A 19,853-nucleotide genomic window follows, 5' to 3' on the forward strand; every position below is an offset into this window, starting at 1 on the left:
AGCTGTTTGTACAATGCCTAGTATGTTGGGTCACTGCTTCCTAACTGGAGTCTCTGGGTGCTACCACAGGACTAAAAACAATGGTAGAAATTGGGTCACACGTATGCTTGAACATTTTAGACTAATTGCATATGAAATATTCTTCAAAAGCCAAATGTTTGCGGAAAAAGAGCCATTTTTGCTTGAAAAATTACACTTGTGAATTTTAAAAAAGCTGCTAGAGAACTGAAGGAGGAAACAGACTTTGTTGTGTTTATGTCATGCAAAAGCTACATGGTAGGGGATTGAGTTGGGAGCAAGGCTTTCCCAGCCTTGGTTCCCAGCCTTCTATTACCATCCCCCTTCTCCCCCCAGCTCCTTTTGCCACTGACTGGTTTTAATAATACCCTGCATTCAATGAGCATATTATAAATATATTTCGGTTGTGAAGCAGGTAAACATCACAGCCCCGTTTTACAGATGGGAAAACTGAAAGTCAGAACGGTTAAGTGACTTGTTTGGAAGACATTGCACTCTGATAGCTTGGGCACATGCCTAATAAGCAGGAAACCTGTTTTTTATCCTAGTTGACACTGACTTGCTGTGTGACCTTGAGCAAGTCACTTAGTCGCTCAGTTTCTCCTTTTGGACAAACAGGAATGTATTTATCTACTTCATAGCTAATGTGTTTAAAGTTAGAAGTATTATTAAGGCTGGTCAGAGTTAAAAATTGAATATAGCCCCCTCCCCCCAGCTTTTTGTGTAATGCACTTGACCACATTTTTGTGGGTGGGTGCTGCCATCACCTTCTCCCTCTACCAGCAGCTTCTCCAGAACTTACTAGTATGAATTTACACATGAAAAGTAGCTTTTGGAAGTTTTACATGACTCACTGCAAATCGTCAATCTTCCAGATTTCACAAACACTGATATACACATTCACATGGAGGTAAGGGAGCTGTACAAATGAAACCAATCAAAATGAGTTCATGAACATTTTTTACATACTTTTCATGCCTTTTTTCCACCAGCATTTCCCAGCTCTAGTTAAAACACCTATTTCTATTCCAACACTAGAGTGGGCTTTGTCTAAACAGAGTTTGCCAAATGTGACAAACCATAAGCTGTTTGTCAGCAATTTAAAGTCTGGTGAGCAAGCTCCACCAGACTGGGTTTAAGGATAAATTATGCTGACTACTTTATTAAAGCAATCTGTATTAAATCATTTGGTCAATCAAAAGTGAGACACTTAGTTTTGTTGAGATCAAGCACACTGTTACATTGGAATGACAGGAGCATTTGGCAGGCAACTCTTCCCTCTTGACAACTGTTAAATGAAAAAGCAGCAAATTCAAGACCTGTTTTCCATTATATGAAAACAATGGAGACACAGAGAAATGAAGCCTGTTTCGAAAGTACAGGAGGAGATGGAGCTATGTAAGGAAATAACAAATGAGTTCTAGGTTCAGGTACGGTATTAGTCCCAGCTAAAGGCTGGTAAATGTAATGTCCATTCCTGACAAGGGCTTTGGAACAATTAAATAAGATGCCAAGTCCAGAGAATCCAGGCCAAATTTGAGAAGTTTGGGGCAGGACTTAAGGTGAGGTTTGTGACCACTCAGTGCAGACATGATCAATAAAACTCAGAGTTCAATCTCAAGTCTCATTGAGTTGGTTTAAGGAGATCCCAGTAACTGGAACTTGTGAACAAATTCAATTAATTTGCTGATACGGAACATATGTACTGTAGACTGCTACATTACATAAGTAAGTGCAGCCGTCTCACTGGAAAAGGCAAAAGATTCAGCCAGGGACTTTGGAATAAAATGTCCTGGAGCTGAAATTTTTCATTGGTTAGTAGTTACATTTTTGTCCTGATGATTACAAAGTACTTCTGCTAACCTATAAGATTCTTCACATTGGTCAAGAATATCTTTACAATTTACTTTAATTTTACATTCCCAGTCATAATTTGAGGTCAGAGTCTGATTCATTGGCTTGTCCTAAATATAAATTGGAAACGTTTGGTGGCTGGAGCCTTCAGTATTTATGCCCCACGATTATGGAATCAGCTTCTTACATGTATTCGGAAATCAGAATCTGGTTTAGTTTTTGAATCAAAACTGAAGAGGCATGTGTCTGATGCTGCTTTTAATTATGTCAGAAATGTGAAGTTCACTGGGACTTTTTGTGAATGATGCCGTAGAAAAGCATTGTATTATGAAATATATGTAGCTAATTATTATGATTAGTGTGATCACAGGCCTTTGAAAATGTTACACAGTGTATACATGGTAAGCATTATTAGTATTACCATACATGCATTTGGTTATATAGAGCCAACCCACATAAGCTAATCCTAACAAAAGTTTGTCCTAAATTCCTCATACCTCATTGCCACTTTGGGCCTCTACTGACTTGTCTCCAGATCTTCTGTTTTTATCTCAAACTTCCTGCTCCAACAGATGAGCAAGAAGAGGTGCCATATTTTAACTGCTAGACGGACTTGCATCTAGACCTTATCCACCCAAACAATGACTTGCAATTTTAGTATAATATGTTTAGGTTATAATTTAGTGTAGAATATTTGGATAATTTTTATTTGGAGAATTAACCCACCCAAATCACAATCATTTGTGTGGGGGAGAGTGACTCAATGAGTCAATAAAATGAGAGAGAGCATGCATGTGACCCTGGTGCTACCTTGAGCACTGAGCCATCAGAGACAGGGAAGGAGACTGAATTATGTAATGCACATCCAAAGGCTAATTAAAAAGGAGCAAGTAACGACAGCTAATAATTGCCCTCTTTGCTGGAAAAGGGAATCCCTGCCCAGCTTTGCAACTATTGCCAGGGACTTGCCTCAAGCCCTCTACCTTGTTGTAACAGGGGAAGGTGGAAAGCCAGATGACTCATCCCTGTGATGGTTGTTACCTCCGGTTGATCACCCCAGCTCCATTCATAGTGTTAGTTAAAACCAAACCAAAATCCACCTTTAGGCTTATGTGCTCATCTGCAGTTCTCCCTTTCAATGTAGTTCTTTGGAAACTGAGACTATTAGAGCCAAACTTAAGAGGAAGCAAGAGCAAGCCCTGAAGAAAGGAGCTGATTATACCAGATAACGTGTGATGCCTTGTAGGGAAGGGAGACAGTGAAAGAAACAGCTGTAGCTGGGACTGGACTGGAGTTAGAAAAAAAGGAAACCTCCACCCTTGGACATGGACCCCAAGCAGGCCACGATAGGGATAGTCAGGACATGGGTAAAGCTCACTAGAGTCACTGAATTGCCCTTCCCTTCTCCTTTATGAGGCTGCCCCTCTAGCATTCTGTGGTGACTGGACAGTGAACTGGAGCAGGCTGGGGTGGGACAGGGAAACAGAAAGTAGCTCCTACAGTACATTATTTTACCCAGACATGGTTGTGTCCCCTGCTCTTCTTGCTTTGACCCTCAGCTCTTCTTCCAGTTAATGAGGGTGAATCAAACTGTTTCCAAGCTCCCACTCAATGCTATAGGCTCTAAGGGCATGTCTACACTGCCCAGAAGTTCAGATTGAGGGAGTATGAATAGCAGTGCGCACCATAGTGCTGCACTCCCCCAGGTAGATGCTGTGGGCATGTACTTAAAGGTCCTGAATTCTCACTAGTATAGTCCTCTTCAAAATTAGTCCAAACAGCAGGGCAGTGTAGACATGCCCTAAGACTGAAGTTCTCATTTTTGTGAAGAATACTTTAACGTGTATTCAGTGTTTGTGAGAGGTGCTGAACTGAGTCTTGGAGACAAAAGTCCTCTGTTTAGCTACAACCTGAGTAACACATAGATGACAGCAATCCATCCATCTGCAAACCAACCCAGCCAACAATCCTCAGTCTTGAGGTGGGCGGTGGGGGTAAAATCAGCTGTAAGGGTTTTTAGGGTAGTCCTCTTCTCGTGCTGCTTCAGTCCTTGACTTCTGTGCTGCAAAATTCCAACATTGCTGCCAGATCTGGTATTGTGAATGCTTGTGCGCTAGGAAACAATGAGACCACCAACTCAACCTACACAGATTACAGAACAACCTTCAACAGTCTACGCCACTACAAATCCAAACTAGGATTTAAAGCAATAAGTTAGAAGAAAAAGGTTCTACCCATCCCCCTACCAACTCCATTCACCTAGCAGAAGCTTGTGTAACTTCTCCATCTCCTCTTAACAGGATTTATAGGAAAAATCTGACTTAGACACTAGGGCTGCAGAGAACATTCACTCCTGGGAAGAACACTGCCAATAATGATTCACAAAGGAAAAAGAGAGCATGGCCAAAGCAGAAGACTGAAACAGGCTGATTTTTTACTAATGTCCTGAATGCAGCAAGGCTAACCAGAGGAAGTCAGAGTGCATGTTGTTGTTCCAATATGTCAGGAGTGGAGGCAAACTTATGTCTGTGTCCTCAGAGTCCCAGACAAACATATTCTTGACAGGTGTTTATGAAAGTTTTTTTGGGTACTACATGCACACCCTGTTTCTTAGTCTTAGCATTGCCAGTCACTCAACACACTAGGGAGGTCAATAAAAGGGCAGCGATGTCTTTTCCTAACAGACTGTAAGCTGTTGGTGCTGATGGGAAGGGTGAAGGCAAAGATAGGCTTTGATTTCATAACCTGCTCATATGAAGCAATGGGTACTCATTCCCCTCCAGCTTTATGGAAGCATTCCACATGACAGCAGTATCGCATGCCCTGCCACATATGTGCAATGTTTCATGTCTTGGAAGTTGAGGTGTATTGTTTAATTACTCAGACCAAGTTTTCCAATGGTAATAACCTACCCCTTTTTGAACTACTAATAGCAAAGACCTGAAAAATAACAGGCAGGTCTTAGATTGGGCCTGAACATCAGTCAATGGGGTACTAGAACCCAACACCCCTCTCCTGCCCTGAGCTCATCACAGTCACAAAGCTTGTGCAAACTCAGGCATATTGCGATTCATTGTGCACGTGTCATCTGGAAGAATTTAGCTGTAACTGCAGCAGCTGTGGTCCAAATTATAACTCAGCCTAATGTGGCTGATCTGTTTCCCCCCGCTTCCTTGTTTCCCCTCACAGCATGCGTAACAGAAGATCCTATGGGACTCAGGAAGATGAATGATCACCCAATCTACTGGAGGTAACTTAAGTAACTTTGGGTACAGGTATTGTTCTACTCAGGACTGCTTGGTAAGGTGCAGCTGCTCTGCTTGTTCCCCATCAAGGGCAGCTGAGACACACAAGCAGACCGAAGGTTGCTCAGAAGAATGAATGAAGGCACAAACCTAATTCAGTACAGGAAAGTTACCGTGTCTAATGTTTACTGACTTAAAAAAAAAAAACAGTTCCCAACATCACTTGAAGACACCAGCACTTAGGATGCCAAAGTAGAGGCCATGCATATTGGGTAAAGAGAAGAATTATTTTCCCCTAGATCCATCAAGTGTCATTTCATTCCACTTTTCTTTCTAAACTCACCATAGCCGGTGTACATCACGAGCTAGGATTCTAAATCACCCAGATAGCTGAATCATTTAAACCCCAAGTAAGGCACAAATAATTTCAAGTTAAAATTTGGCAAATGTGGATTGAATGGTGTAAGGGAATATTCATGGGATACCGAGCCATTAACTTCTGAGAGAATTTCACATCGGGGCCAGGATGGTAGTGCCAGAAAGTCATCATCACTATAAGCCTTATCCAATGCCGAAGGAAATCAGTGACAGTCTTTCCATTAATTCCAATTGGATTAGGCCCTTGTTTTATGGCCTATATGTCATGACTTCAATGTGTCAGTCCAATTCCTAGGTATAGTTCCGAAGTATAGAAAGAGAGCTCCCTTTTCGTGACAGAAGTAGTCCCACCAGAGCACTGTTGGAGCACTTTGGTGTAACAGCAATCGGGGGAAGCTGGCACTGTTGCTGCATGTTGTAGAACAATTTCATAAAGAAACAATGAACTTCTGTCCCTGGATGATTCAGGTGCTCCATTCAGCAGCAGTAACTTCACTAGTGAACAAAGTTTGACAAACTAAACATTTAAGTTGCAAAGGATTATTTAATTTTTAAAAAACAAAAGTTAAGCTAATGCTGGTGAAAAGTGCCACATTGCCAAACCCTGATGCGGAAGTCCTCTGTTTATCCACAGAAAAGGCACAACACCAAGAACAGCCATAAAAGCTTATCCCACATCACCTTGTCAAAGCACCTCAACTTCACGACAATATACCATATCTGAAGGTTAAGAGAGTGATACATTACCCATGTCCATTTAGTCCTGGGTGTCTGAGGCAGCCAACAGGGTTACTAGTTAGTTTCACTGGTGACAGTGTTTGTTTATGGCATGGAGACCTTTGAACTAGGAACTCAACTAAAATCAGCTGTTTAATATACTAGGGCCACCAAACAACTGTCTTAATGTTTTAAAAGGCTACCTGTCTAATAATGATCAGGGAGAAAAATTAAGAGGCAAGACAAAGCGGAGTGTACCAATGTGACCATTTGATAATGGTTATGATAATGTATTAATTATTTCTATTGTGAACCCTTTAATACTATTTTTATAGATTCACTTCCTTCTTGAGTTGTTGATTCTGTTGTTGACGTTTCTGAGCTGGTTTGATGGGGCTGAAAGCTTTCTTCTCCAGATGTACCTTGTTTAGAATCTTCGAAGTGGCTGATGCGTTTTTAGAAAACTGGGAACTTAATTGGAGGTCTCCCAGTATTTACCTGCCTTTGGGGCAGCAGACACATTGTTTGGTGAAACTGGTCATAGCCAGTCATTTATTATTTGTTTGCAGCCAATCTGAAGTCTAGATATATCTGCATTTGGACATGAACCTGAGCATTGCCAACTTCAGAGTGCTTCAGAGCACAGTTTATATAAATGCCAGTTCAAATTGGTAAGTCAGGCAAAGCTACTCATCTCATTCTGGTGTGGGATCTTTCCAGCCAGAGTGTCAAAGGGACAAAGTGTGACATATTGCATTCCTGAAAAGTCTTTGTATGCATTCACTTCGGTAAGGAGTATCTGATACTAAGGCACAATGTCTCCAGAAACCATGGGGGAAGCATTCTGGCCTGCAGGACTTGTATCACCTTTGAAAAGGTGCTGTAAATACAAAAACATCCGTCTTCCATTTAAACATCTGACACCCTACTGTTCCCTGCCAAACCCCAACTTCAGCTATATCCAGGCAAAGATTTCCTGTAGCCATGTTCAGCTCTTGTTTACCCAAATTGGTTTGCCTCTCCCTACTGAAGTCCTTCTTTTTAGCTTATGATCGACTCAGTGTTAAGAATTTTATGATGGTATTTGCAAGGATAGTATACAGAAATAAAATGCATTTTTTATTATTTTTAGCTTTAATTTGAGATGGTGCTAGAGTGATATCATGAGTTAACGTGAATATGCAGGTCTGGTTGTAATTGTTTCTACTGTTGACAATAACTTACAGTTTACACATCCTGGAGTAAAACGGTGTGCTGTGCTGCAAGGACTCATGCCAAGCACAAACGGAACTTGTGTTACCCCTCCAGCAGCAGTTGTTTTCAAGAAAGAGGTTTTTATGGATTTAACTTACGTGCCTAATTAACAGAGAAGGCCCCTGCAGGGTTGTATGTTTAATAATCCCTTAGCATTCTTTTTCTGCATTAAGAGTAACATAAAAACAGAATGATACCCAATACCCAGTGTTAATTAAACTGAAAGAATGAAAGAACTTTCACATTAGGACATCAACCGTATGCAGAGTAATTAAAAATGCATGTATTTCTTTTGGAGTAGATGTTCTCAACAAGTTCATTCAATCTCATCTGTATCAAAGCTTTCTGACTTGCTTGTAGTTTAGACCCTGCGCCTGCAATTCCCTTTGCAAGGGTGCCTCATTGCACCCCCATCGTATGAAGCCCTACTGAAGTCAATGGGGTTCGCTCATGCAGATCCATATGCACAATCTAGCCCTTAATCTGTAAAGATAAACACACACACACACACACACACACACACACACAACTTGAAATCCCTCCAATTTGCCACAGATACTGGAGGGAGTTCAGACAAAAAGCAACAAGAGAGTTCAGTTGTCCCTTCTAGGCATGGTTCCACCACCCGCGAGGAGGATTCCTCCTCAAGTTGCCTAGCAAACAGAATGGGCACACTCGCTACTATACCTGTTCTTGGCATGAAACTTACTGCAGGCTGATGTAAAGGAGGAGCAGAGTCAGAGCAGCACCTCTTCCACCTCTCAAGGGGAGCTTTCTGTTTGTGACAGGGAGGATGCTGTGCCTGTACTCCTTGTACACACACACCCCGCCCCGCCCCCACAAGGGCTAAATCTACCCCAAACTGATCATAGGTCTGGAGGAACTATATGATAAAAGATTAAACGAGCTATATAGAGTATAGATGTTTAGTTGGGCTAAGAAACTACATGATAACAGACTATAAAAATTTGGGTTACTGGCCTTGGGTCATTGTGATTTTGAGGAAGAATTTCCTAATTTGGAGAAGGAAAAGGGGAGGGAAAAACACTTCTGTGGCAAGATTGGATTTGTTGCTATTTTAAATGGTAGGTGTTTCAAACTATTTTGGAGTGTGAGGCACAGTCCTATGGGAGATGGATTAGTGAGCAGAGTGCAGGTAAGAAAGTCAGAAATGCAAGATGCATGCAATTTATCATATGCCTCTGTGATGTATCTCAAGAATATCACCATGGTATTAGTGGGGTGAATGGTATAAACACACACGCCAATATATAACGCGCAAACATTTGAGCTATTTTATTGCTTAGGAAAATAAGAAATGAATAAACTAGAACTAGGCACAGTGGCTTCAGCTGTTATTACAGCTCTGCCAACATACTTTCATCCTGAATTGTACCACTCCTGGTATACCTGGCCTGGATCTCACCTATCAAGTCAAATCAAATCCCTTCTGTGGATTTGCTTAATATCCATAAATACATCTTGAGAGAGATCCATTTAAACCCTGGTCTCAGGAGGTAGAAGTGAAACACATTAGGCCACTTCATGTGACTCTCCCTGCCCCACCTCTATTGCTCCCCACTTCTCATCCCAATAGCTGCATATGAATTACTTGCTCCAAGACTGGTTATTTCATCCAAGTGTAAACGTTAAATTAGAATAATTGAAGATCAGGAAGGATGATTACCTTGGGCCAGAAAAATAAACATTTCCAGCCTTTTTGTTTTCATAATTACTCTTAAAGCTTTTTAAACACAAACACAATAGCAGCTCAGAGAGGCCATATTTGATCTATACACTGAAGGCTGTGGGGAATTAAATCTATTGGCTTTATTCTGCAGATGTTAAAAGAAACTCCCACAAAAGATGACAGGTTAAGTTAGTTTTATCTTAGACAAATGTAATGAGCATCTCTTTTGATTCTTCCAGCTGTTGATCTAATTTCTGTTTAAACTTAGTTGGTTTACACATGGTAAACAGCCAAAGGTGAAGCCATTCCAACCCTCAGGAACATTTATTTATGTATTTATGTCAAAGTTCTTTTAGTGCTAATACAAAAATTAAGAGTATTCCAGGCAATACATAGCAATTATTTATAAATTAATAGTCTAAATAGAAGTAGGTGTGTGAAATTATTACACATAATGTACACACAAATATGTGGGTGGTGTTATTCATGTAATACATTGCAAAATCCTAAGATAAACAGTAGAGCCATGAAATAAATAATATTTATCAATAGCTCTGCAATTTATATGTGCTTATTACCAGCTCACCTGGCTTCTGCCCACTAATCTTTCTCCTCCAGGACTACTTCCAACATTCCAGACACCTCAGCAGCATCAAACTACTGTTCTTTTCTTTTTAAGCAACCTAACAGAAAAAAAAAAGAGAGAGAGAGATTTCTATGAAGATACAACTCTACAGAATTGTCACTCTTGGGCCTCAGCTCATTAGCATGAAACAAGCAGAACTACTGAAGCACTTGATTTTTATTTTTTAATTCTTAAGGGACACTCACACCCTGCTGTAAACGCAGTGTCAGCTCTACCTATGGAGAGACAGCCAGCACTCCATAATCCATATACACACTCCATGGAGGAGGAAGAAAATCCATTCTGTCTGTGTCCCATCCAGAGTCTGAGCTCCGTGTGATATTCACTAGGACGCCAGGGCATTATTTTGCATGCACTGATGTAGAACACTGAGTATTTTGGCTTGCTGCCAAAAACAAGCCATGCTACACAAATCACAGATTGATGAGTGTCATTTGCCACAACTCATAATTCAGCCGAATTTGAACTGATTTTTTTCTTGGAACTAGCAACAGGCACCTCACTGACCCCAGGATTATCCTCCTGCCAAAATTCCATGTTATTCTACAAACTGTGGAGGAGTTATAGCTATTTGAAAACAAAACAATCAACCAAAATAAAAAACAAACGCCAAGTTGCAAGATTCTTTTACTTTATAATGGAATGTGTTAGGTAGCCTAAATATAATGTCCCCCTATAATTATTAAACTGGAAGAATTAAATTGGGGTTACCCACCCCTTCACAGAGCCCCAGTCAAGGATCAAGACCTCATTGTGCAGGATGGATACTGCTATAACTGTAGAATTTGGCCTGACATTGCAGTAGAGCAAAACATTTTATAAAATACAGTATAATCCATCATAAAAACCCACCTAAAAACCTGCACCCAATATTCAACTGCTGCATTAAACGTCTTCCTCTGTACACTAAAAGTGCCATTTACCACTTTATTTCAATTTCCTTGCTGAAGCACAGCAAAATATTATGAAGTGTTAAGATCGTTTTTAAAATTGCCCAGCAATTTGTTTTCTGCTTTGATGCTAATAGGCATAATTGAGACAATTTATACAGTGAAGTAGCTTTCAACATACTTTCAGTTCCCTTCAATTGAATTAGCATTTTTTCACATGTTTACTGCTTATGGCAAGAGTTTTTGTTTATTTGGGACAAGTATGGTCTCGCATGGGAAGGCAATCTGAGTGATGCGTGGGTAAGAGGGAAGAGACTGTGGTATATTTACCTATATATTTCTTAGGCTGAGTAAATTTAAAATTACTTCCCCATATGTATGTTTTCCCTTTACTCTACATTCATTGTGTAATATTGCAGTTGATATAAGCCACAGTGCAATACAATAATTATGCCTAAGGCTATTATACAGAATATACTTGGGTCAAATGATCCTATTAAAATTAGTATAATACTTTTATTTTTGAAAAGAACCAAAGCACAGGTTATGCTCTTACGGTGTCTCACTTGCTAGAGGCACAGATTAACCAGCTGCAAAGGCTGTGAGTTGGGCAAGTCTTTCAATTCAGTTGCTCCTGGGGCAGCCATAACATTTGCTAAATCCTTTCCATATAGTGTTATAAACAGTAGGTGTTGGTATCATAGCTGGTTCACTTTTGGGGGGGCATGGGGAAGGGGGAAACTAGTAGTAGTTTCTGATTATGGCTCCAATGTTAACTCCTCAGATTTTTTTTAAAAGGGAAAAGCAAAATATTTCCTCGCTCTCTAGCTAATAAATTTTACGGTGTGTGTGTGTTTTAAACTAACAGTTCTGAGTAAATTAGAGAATGGTAGATCCACTAAATCTCTTTTACACTCAATGCAATAGAGATATGTAAATATTAACCACCAAATCACCCCAATTCTGCAATCCGAATCCACACAAGTCCTTGCTAAGCCCTACTTAAATAAATTGGACTCCACTATGTAAGCGAATGCAGCTGTATGTGTGGCCCACACTAAAGGATCCAGTTGTAAGAGCAGGCCAAAGAGAACTATTCTTCTTCAGCACTTAATAGCTTTTCTGGCACTGATTTTATTTTTAACCCTCATAGTTTTGTACATAAGCTGACAGTACACAAGTCTCTCTCTCGATCACACTCAGACCATTCTTCGTCCCTGCTTGTTAACCAGATAGAAAACTCTATCTTGAAGGATATAAAGATGTCATTTATCATTGTTACAGGAACTAATCATTTAAAACTATTTAGCTCAACCAACATTGTCAGTTGACTAAGATTAGTGTTGCACAGTAGTCTCTTAAATATCTTTGTGTTGTAAATGCTGTTAACCGTGGCATGGTGAACACTTTAGAATTTTAGTGCTAAAGCAGACTAATGCTATTTAGGATTTTTAAATTAAAAGTATGCTGTGTCTTCCTTTCCCAAACCAGGCAAACAAATTCTCTTCCAATGTTTTAATGAGCTGTAGCATTAAATCTCATACTTCGGAGTGACCTGTCAAACTGAGCCTTCCTATAAATTGTATGCTCTTGGGTAGGGCCTTTGACATCCTACAATGGGCATTCATGATAGAACTACTGACCTGGTAAAGGTATTCTTCTCCCTTTCATGACAATATTTATTTTAATTAATTAAGAATACACATTTGAGATAGATTTAGTTAATAGATTCCAATCCTTTATGTCATACTTCAGAGACTAGTGAGAATCAACACTCAAATATCTTATTTTAAATATTAACTTGAAATGAGACAGCAATACCCATGTCTCTTATGTTATTTACTTTTTCTGTAGACCCATTGATGGGTACAGATAAGGTTCAATAGAGTGAGGTTGTAAAAGCCGGTGAAAGCAAAAGTTGACAATAAAAGTATATGAAATCAATAATGTTGTCTTACAATAGATGATATTAGCTTCCTATTTTGGGGGCATTCAGTAGGATTTAAGTGATATACAGGCTTTATGCTGCTGACCCTCTGCACGGGGTTAATTTCACCTTCTGGGCCAAATTATAGCTAACCCTGTTCAAGTGTATGTGAGGTGAAGATAGTGCTGATTGCATTTCTGAGATGGCTTGTATTAATGGTACATGGGTGCATGAATGTGATATTAATACAAAATACTATATTATATTCAGTGCAAAAGTTATGGTTGCTACAACATTAACATGATCATTTTCCAGTCTATATTTTTTTATGTTAAATGTATATGACAGTATAAATATAGCAATGTATGCCTTTAGCAAGCAAAAGTGGAAAAGAAAGTACTATACATGTTCAACATAGCCCAGTTAAATGTGATGTAGGAACCTCGATTTTTGAAAATCCTGACATATTTTGGTTTTAAAATGTGCAACTCATTGTGTTGTTGTTTTTTAGAATTTAATTTCCCTGCATTTTTATGAAGAGTAAGGAAAAATTAGAGAAAAGGGGGACTCAACGCTACATAAAAGTTAAGCCAATTTACATCTTTAAAGCTGGCATAAGCTTTAAAGCCATCTAAATTCCTAAAGGCAGCATAAGTACCTTAGCTGCCTTTACTCCTGAAAGCAGCATAAACTGATGTAACGTCTTATGATGGCATAAATATTTCAAGTGCATGACAGATTAAAGACAACATAATTGCTTATTTCACCTTACCGTGTGCAAAAGATAATAAGGAGCCTGAGGGCTAGCCAGGGCTTGAAAGAGTCCAAGATAAGACAGCAGCTGAGCTTTATTTCTTGACCTGTTCTTAAAACTGTTCTTACACTCAGTGAGTGAAATGCACCCCCATGCAGAAAGTCTGCACACAAGCTATGCAGTACTTTGGTCCCAATTAAACCCTCTGCACACAGCTTAAGTGGGGCACAGGCCTTGGCTGGGCTTTCTCACAGAGTTGAATTTCATTGCATGTCTTTTTCCACACGTGCATACCTGTCATCTTAATGAAAAATAATACACTGGTTCAGTTTGCGGTATTTAAGCATTTCTAGCTTTATCAAAGCCAGTATTTTTTCAAAACTAACAAAGACAATACTCCTCATTGAGGACTATTTCCATGACAAGTTGCAAGTGAGAAAAATTGCATTACTTTCCATTCTCACTTAACACAAGATAAGGGAAATCCTTGGGTCGCATGGAGCTCTATGCCACGCTTGATCTTAGCTCCTGTTGCAAGCAGGATTGCCAGTGTGACCAGGGTGCCTTCTTTAGTCTATGGACAACTGAGGGTAAGTTAGAGCAGCCTTCAGGATCAGGTTGATCTCCAGCAGGTTTCTGTGTCTGGAAGGTGCACATCTGGCACATAGCTACCTTTGTGCTCAGCCCCAAAACCTTTGGTCCTGGGCTGACCTCAGTTCATTCAATCAGAAAAATCTAGCTCTGTATCTTTAAATTTAGTCTCCCTTTCTGATTATCAAGTATGTAAGGATACCTATGTATATTTTACCTTGCTCTAACCAAATGCACTTGATAGGCATTTCAGTGTGATAAGGTCTATAAATTAGCTACCCAGCCTGGTATTTCTCTCACTGTGCATGTATGTGGTTTATTTACAAGCAGCACCACTTGTATTGCTAACTCGACTTAGCTATTTATATTTATTGGAGTCTAGCTTCCTTAGTTGGTAGGCTGGGTTGTGAAAGTGAATATTTTCCATGTATTTTTCAGTTGTACAATTAGACATATAATTGATGGGTATAATATTTTTATAGAGCATACATTTATGTTGAGCTGCATAATAAAGCACCATAAGTCTGAACACCTTTATTATTTGTGCGCCATACCCTAGTTGCAGGTGCTCAACGCCTTTCAGGATTGGTAACTGAATATTTCTAAAGAAAAGACACATTTTCTAAGTGGCAATAATATCAGTAGAGATTAAGCAAAACAAAAATTACAGTAAATTATCTTGTGGTTCTCAGCTTTGCTTCAGTAATCTGGGCCAACTTCTATTCCCGCTGAAGTTCATGTGGACTTCTTCTACCAACTTCAGTGGGAACAAGATTAGGCCCTTCATCATGTGCAAAATCCATTTATTTGTCTGTGTACTCTACTGCTCTCCCTTTAATTATATATTTAACTACACCTTACCCAAATGTAGCTTTCCTAACTTCAGTCAAGCAGGAAACATTACCTTAAAGGACTTAAAGACATATAGTCATCAGCTGCCATGTATTTTTTACTGCTCGTGCAGTTTCATATTTTAACCCCTTCAGTGACTCATTAATGCATTCTAGGTGCCACACAATTCCTTTGATTTCAGTGGTATGTGACGATATACAGCCATGATTCTTACATGTTCAACTTTGTCAGTTGCATGTCTCATATTTATTATGCAGCAAAGGGATTACAGATCTCAGGTCTACCTCATGCAAAACAGAAAAACCTTTATGCCTGAGAGATGGCCCGAGTTCAGAAATCTAAGTAGCATTCCTTCTCTGCTGCCCTTCCTGAGGAATGGTGATGAGATGCACTTCTACACTACAGGTTTTAGGTTACATGGGAGATGCTTGATAAGCCTTTTAAGATTCTGTGTTTTTCATAATATAATCGGAAGGTGATGATAAGTTATTACGAGGTGAGTGTGGAAAACAGGGTACTCACTCTGTTAGGGCAGCATGAATGACTCACTGAGTCATTTCTAAGCTATCTAAATTCATCCAAATGGAGGGTTCAGGTTTGGGGATCTGAACCAGGGAACAATTCAGATCATCCCAACGTGTACCCGGAAGTTAGTTATTTTTGGAGTTAATACTTACAACAAATCTCACTGAGCACATGTGATAACCACCATCTTGACCGAACACCAGGAGATGAATTTCCAGTGCTAAAAGCATGAGCTTCTGCAGCTTGAACTGAAGGGCCAAGCTTACAAGGTGAGAGCTGTAACAGTAACAGATGCATATCTCCTGTGGGCTGGGCACAGAAAGGAACATGTAACTGTGGCACAGAGACCCATTGGTACCAGCTGACAAAGGGTTCACTGGTCTATAACAGCAACTCCTAACAGGCCTGACAAACTCACTACACCTAGCACATCACCTTCATTGCATTTATCCGTCAGTGACGTCATAGGAGGCCTCTAATTAAAGCTTATATCAGATGGATCCTCGTAATTGCTGAGAAATGTAGGTATGGATGATATTTAAGGACTTGGATAGATGTACTGAAAATATGTTTTAAAGTCTGTGTCCAAGGCAGAGCTGACAAACAGGTTTTGCATCAGACAAAAGGTTTGATTCACCTGTCTCTCTGTCCACCATGTAGATTAAGCATTGTAAACCAACACGTTGGAAGCTCCATGTACATATGGAGTCAAGAGGAATGAATCACAGTGGGGAAAAACAAGCCATGGGGGGTTAGCCTGGCCATGTGCAAAATAATGAACTTTGAAGGATACATATAGGAGGCCCTTCTCCTGCACCAAGGAAGTAAACAGACAGCATGGTTTACATTCCTGAAAATGCTGCAAAGTAGACATGGGGTGAGATAGACTTCTTTAGACAGATGGCTAGCCTGTTAAATGTAAGTTTAGTCTCTAGAAATAATGTTATTATTTTGTTTTATTTGTAACCCGGCTGTTTACATAATCCTTAGTCACTATCTCTTAAATCTTAATCTTTGATAATAAATTTAGGACTGTCTTTGTGATAACTATACCTCAGTGCTGTGGTATGACGGAAGGAGCTGATCCGGAGTTGAATCATCCATGCTGGCGTGCACACTGTCCTTTTTGGGGACAGCTGATCTGGTAATTCTGGGAGTGTTCAGTGGATAAAGGGGATGAATACTACAGCTGGGTGCTTCCAATGGATTTGGGGGCTAGGGTGCACCCATCGTTAACCTGCAAGGCCAAGTAAGGGCTGGCAGAGCCCAGGGGAGATTGTTTGAGTGGCTAGCAGGCTGGTGGTGGCAGGGAGCTGACATCCAGTTAACCATAACAATTCTCCCTCTTGCTGGAGGCGGGGTGGAGGTGGGGGTAACAAAGGGACATACAGTCCTGGGTACCCTGAGCAATGTCACAGTAACATACACTGACCAGGGGATTATAATACATTTCAGATTTTTCATCATCGGGCAGTAAACTTTTTCCAACCCTACCTCTTTGTGCTTGGAATTAATTAGACATGAAAAGTGAACTAGGAGAGTAGCAGTATATAAAAAAGGAAGCTTAAATCAGCTGTGAACAGGCACTGGTTCTTTACAGTTCAGGGAACCAGTTTGGTGAGTATGATTCAGCATCTTCTCACTTCAAAGCTCCCCTAGCTGGTAACATAACTAGTTAAACAAAAGATAGACACGTCATATCATCAGTACAAATGTATTGATTGATCAGCGATACTGAGGACAGGACACGTTCTGAGGTCACCATTAAAAGGTCAACATTTACAACAGGCACCACTTTGGAAGCATGAGAATTATTTGATATTTTAAGCAAAGGGCAGTCAGTGATTCTCTCAGATACCACAGCATGGTAAGTGTTGCAAAACGTTGACTGCTTAGCAACAATCACTGTATACCTAGCCTTTCCTGAGAGCTGATTATCCCTTTTATGGATGTCAAATACAACATGCTTCTTAACAGCAGCCTTAGACATTCAGCAGGCTAAGCAACAATTCTGCCTAGAGTGCCATTGTGCAGTGTACTGGAATTGTATGCAATACTCTTCAACAGGTCCTTCTTCCACTGCAGTTTTTGCCAATCATCTTCCAATCTAACCCCAAAAAGAGACCCTTTCTCCACTCACTTTCATGTGGCAGATGTGACTGGGCCTCATATCCACCTCAGAAATATTTGCTTCAGCTCTTTCCTTTGGAGCACTGTGTGGAAACTAAAGATGCTCATTTCGCACAAGCAAGCAGAAATGGGTGGCAGCGCTTGAAAAAGAATCTTACAAAGACAAGGAACAAAGCAAGTTGCTGAGCCGAGAGCCTTTGTGGGAAGAAGGAAGCAGGGAGTAATACAGAACAGAGGTATCAAGTCCAGACATTACCTCAGGCACTAATGCCCTGAGAGCTAGCCGGAGCCCTATTAGTATGTATATAAAGACAGATTAAAACTGGATTTCACTCACAGATATCTATTACACCTAGTAGTTATGGAAATTCTTCCTGATTGGTGGAAGGTTACTCACATGACCAGAGAAGGTTGGCACTACTTCATACCAAGAGACAATAGAGAAACCACATAATGTAGTGAACAAAATATTATTGTATGGAACCGAGATCTCTTTCTGCTTGTAGAAATTCTCAGCTGAAAGTGCAGGAGGTCTAATGGTAAATTTACACAAATAGGGCGTGCTTTTCCAAGAAGACCTAAATAAATTATTACTCATGAGTACAAACATTTCCACTATTCCCTGCCTTCAACAAGAGGCTCATTTGTTTTAACCATTGAGTGATCATTCACTTCTGTTACTCTCTAATGACACAGTATGGACTATAGCTTTAAAAGAAGACAGGAAAATCATTGACGTATGAGTGTATGCATTGAACATGCAACTGTGGGACCTGTATCTTTGAAGAACGTAGCTAATGTGATGTGAAGGAAGAAGATCTGGCTGTTTGATCAATAAATTACCTCATTAATCATTTTTTTTTTGTTCCTACTGCCTGAATTCACTCCATCAAGCAGTTTTAGGCACTGTCAATACTTCAGTATGTTTATGTTATGGTTTTGAAATCAGACTGTAATTTGTAACACTCATCTGACCCAGTTATAAATATGGTTGAATTGTATCCACACAGTAATTCTTTTTTTTTTTTCACAAGACAAATATGGGTCAATATGTTTACTTGTCCATACCTTCCAAGTTGTCTCTTTCTGTCTGTACAATGTCTTTGTGGAAATCTGGGCCTCAGCAGCTAACAGCATGCCTGCAGCATAGACACACAGAACAACACCAGCAGGGGTGGCAGGGTTGTAGAAATTTTGGTGCTGCCCAGAAACCCCCCCCAAACTCCGCCCCTGCCCACCTGCCTAAGGCTCTGATTTAGTTGGTGTTGGTCCTGCTTTGAGCAGGGGGTTGGACTAGATGACCTCCTGAGGTCCCTTCCAACCCTGATATTCTATGATTCTATGAGGGGCCAGCAGCCACTTGGAGCAAGCAGGCAGGAAGCCGCTCAGCTCCGCTGCGCTGCCAGTGGTGAGTGGGGGCCCCGGGCTGTTTTAAATGGCCCGGGGGACGCGCGGGGCAGGGGCACCAGAGGCAGAAGGCAGGGCCAAGGGAGAGACCCGGCCTCAGACATTGCTGGAGCCAGGCCCTGGGCCAGGAATATTCCTGGTGCCCAGGCACCACGAGCCCACAGGACTCGCCGCCCATGAACACCAGTGGTACATGATGTACTGTACACCAGCACCCTGAGATATTTTACTGCACAGACAGCTGGGAGGAAGGTAGATGACCCAAACCTGTTAAATGGGCATGTTTCGAAGGCCCCGTCTAATCTGCAAAAACATAAGCAAGCAGGTAGTAGGGGGTGGAATGTGCAAGCCAGCCTTAGCATTTTGTGGCAGCTCTGTGAAACAGCTTTTTGCCATGACTCTTTCCAAACATAACCAATTTCCCTTCACCAGTATCCCTTCACTGTGCACAGCACTAGCCTAAACACCTGGGGGTGGGGAAAGAGGTTCAGGGAGAGAATTATTTGGAACAGATGCTAAACTTAGCTAATTAATTTTACATAACAATTTTGAGAGAGCGAGCACACTTAAAATTTTCCCTCAGCTTTGTGCTGCAGAAGTAGAACTCAGCTGCCTGTTCCTTTCAACCTCAACAGCCAGCTAACAATTATTCACATTTTTAAAGCTTGCTGTATGAGGAATGGCACGAGATACTGTCATTTTTTTAAAAAATGAAAGTTGACATGCTCATTTACATTTCAAGGCCACCAAAATTCAGGAGCTTCTCAGGAGCATGAGCCTCATGGGGCTCTAGGTGTATCTAACCCAATACAGACAAGCAAGCATGTGCCAGCTTAAGCCACTGGCAAGAGAGAAACACTTACTTGTAGCAATTACTGAGTATTGATCAAGTGGTGCATGGAGCTATGTTTAGAGCCATTCATGGTGTTAGGCTCTGATTTAATAAGATACTTAGCACATGTCTAATTTTAGGCA

At 40.5% G+C, this 19,853-nt stretch overlaps 1 long non-coding RNA gene across 1 annotated transcript; it reads right to left on the reverse strand.

Moving 5' to 3' along the window:
- Window positions 1-825: 825 nt before the first annotated feature.
- LOC122463264 lies at window positions 826-18,774 on the reverse strand. The gene is made up of 3 exons (XR_006286454.1): window positions 18,540-18,774; window positions 9,743-9,839; window positions 826-3,985 (listed from the first exon to the last, which is right to left on the reverse strand). It is a non-coding gene; the product is annotated as an uncharacterized LOC122463264 (long non-coding RNA).
- Window positions 18,775-19,853: the final 1,079 nt, after the last annotated feature.

This window comes from Chelonia mydas, chromosome 1 (genome assembly GCF_015237465.2).
Source record: "Chelonia mydas isolate rCheMyd1 chromosome 1, rCheMyd1.pri.v2, whole genome shotgun sequence".
Taxonomy (NCBI): domain Eukaryota; kingdom Metazoa; phylum Chordata; order Testudines; family Cheloniidae; genus Chelonia; species Chelonia mydas.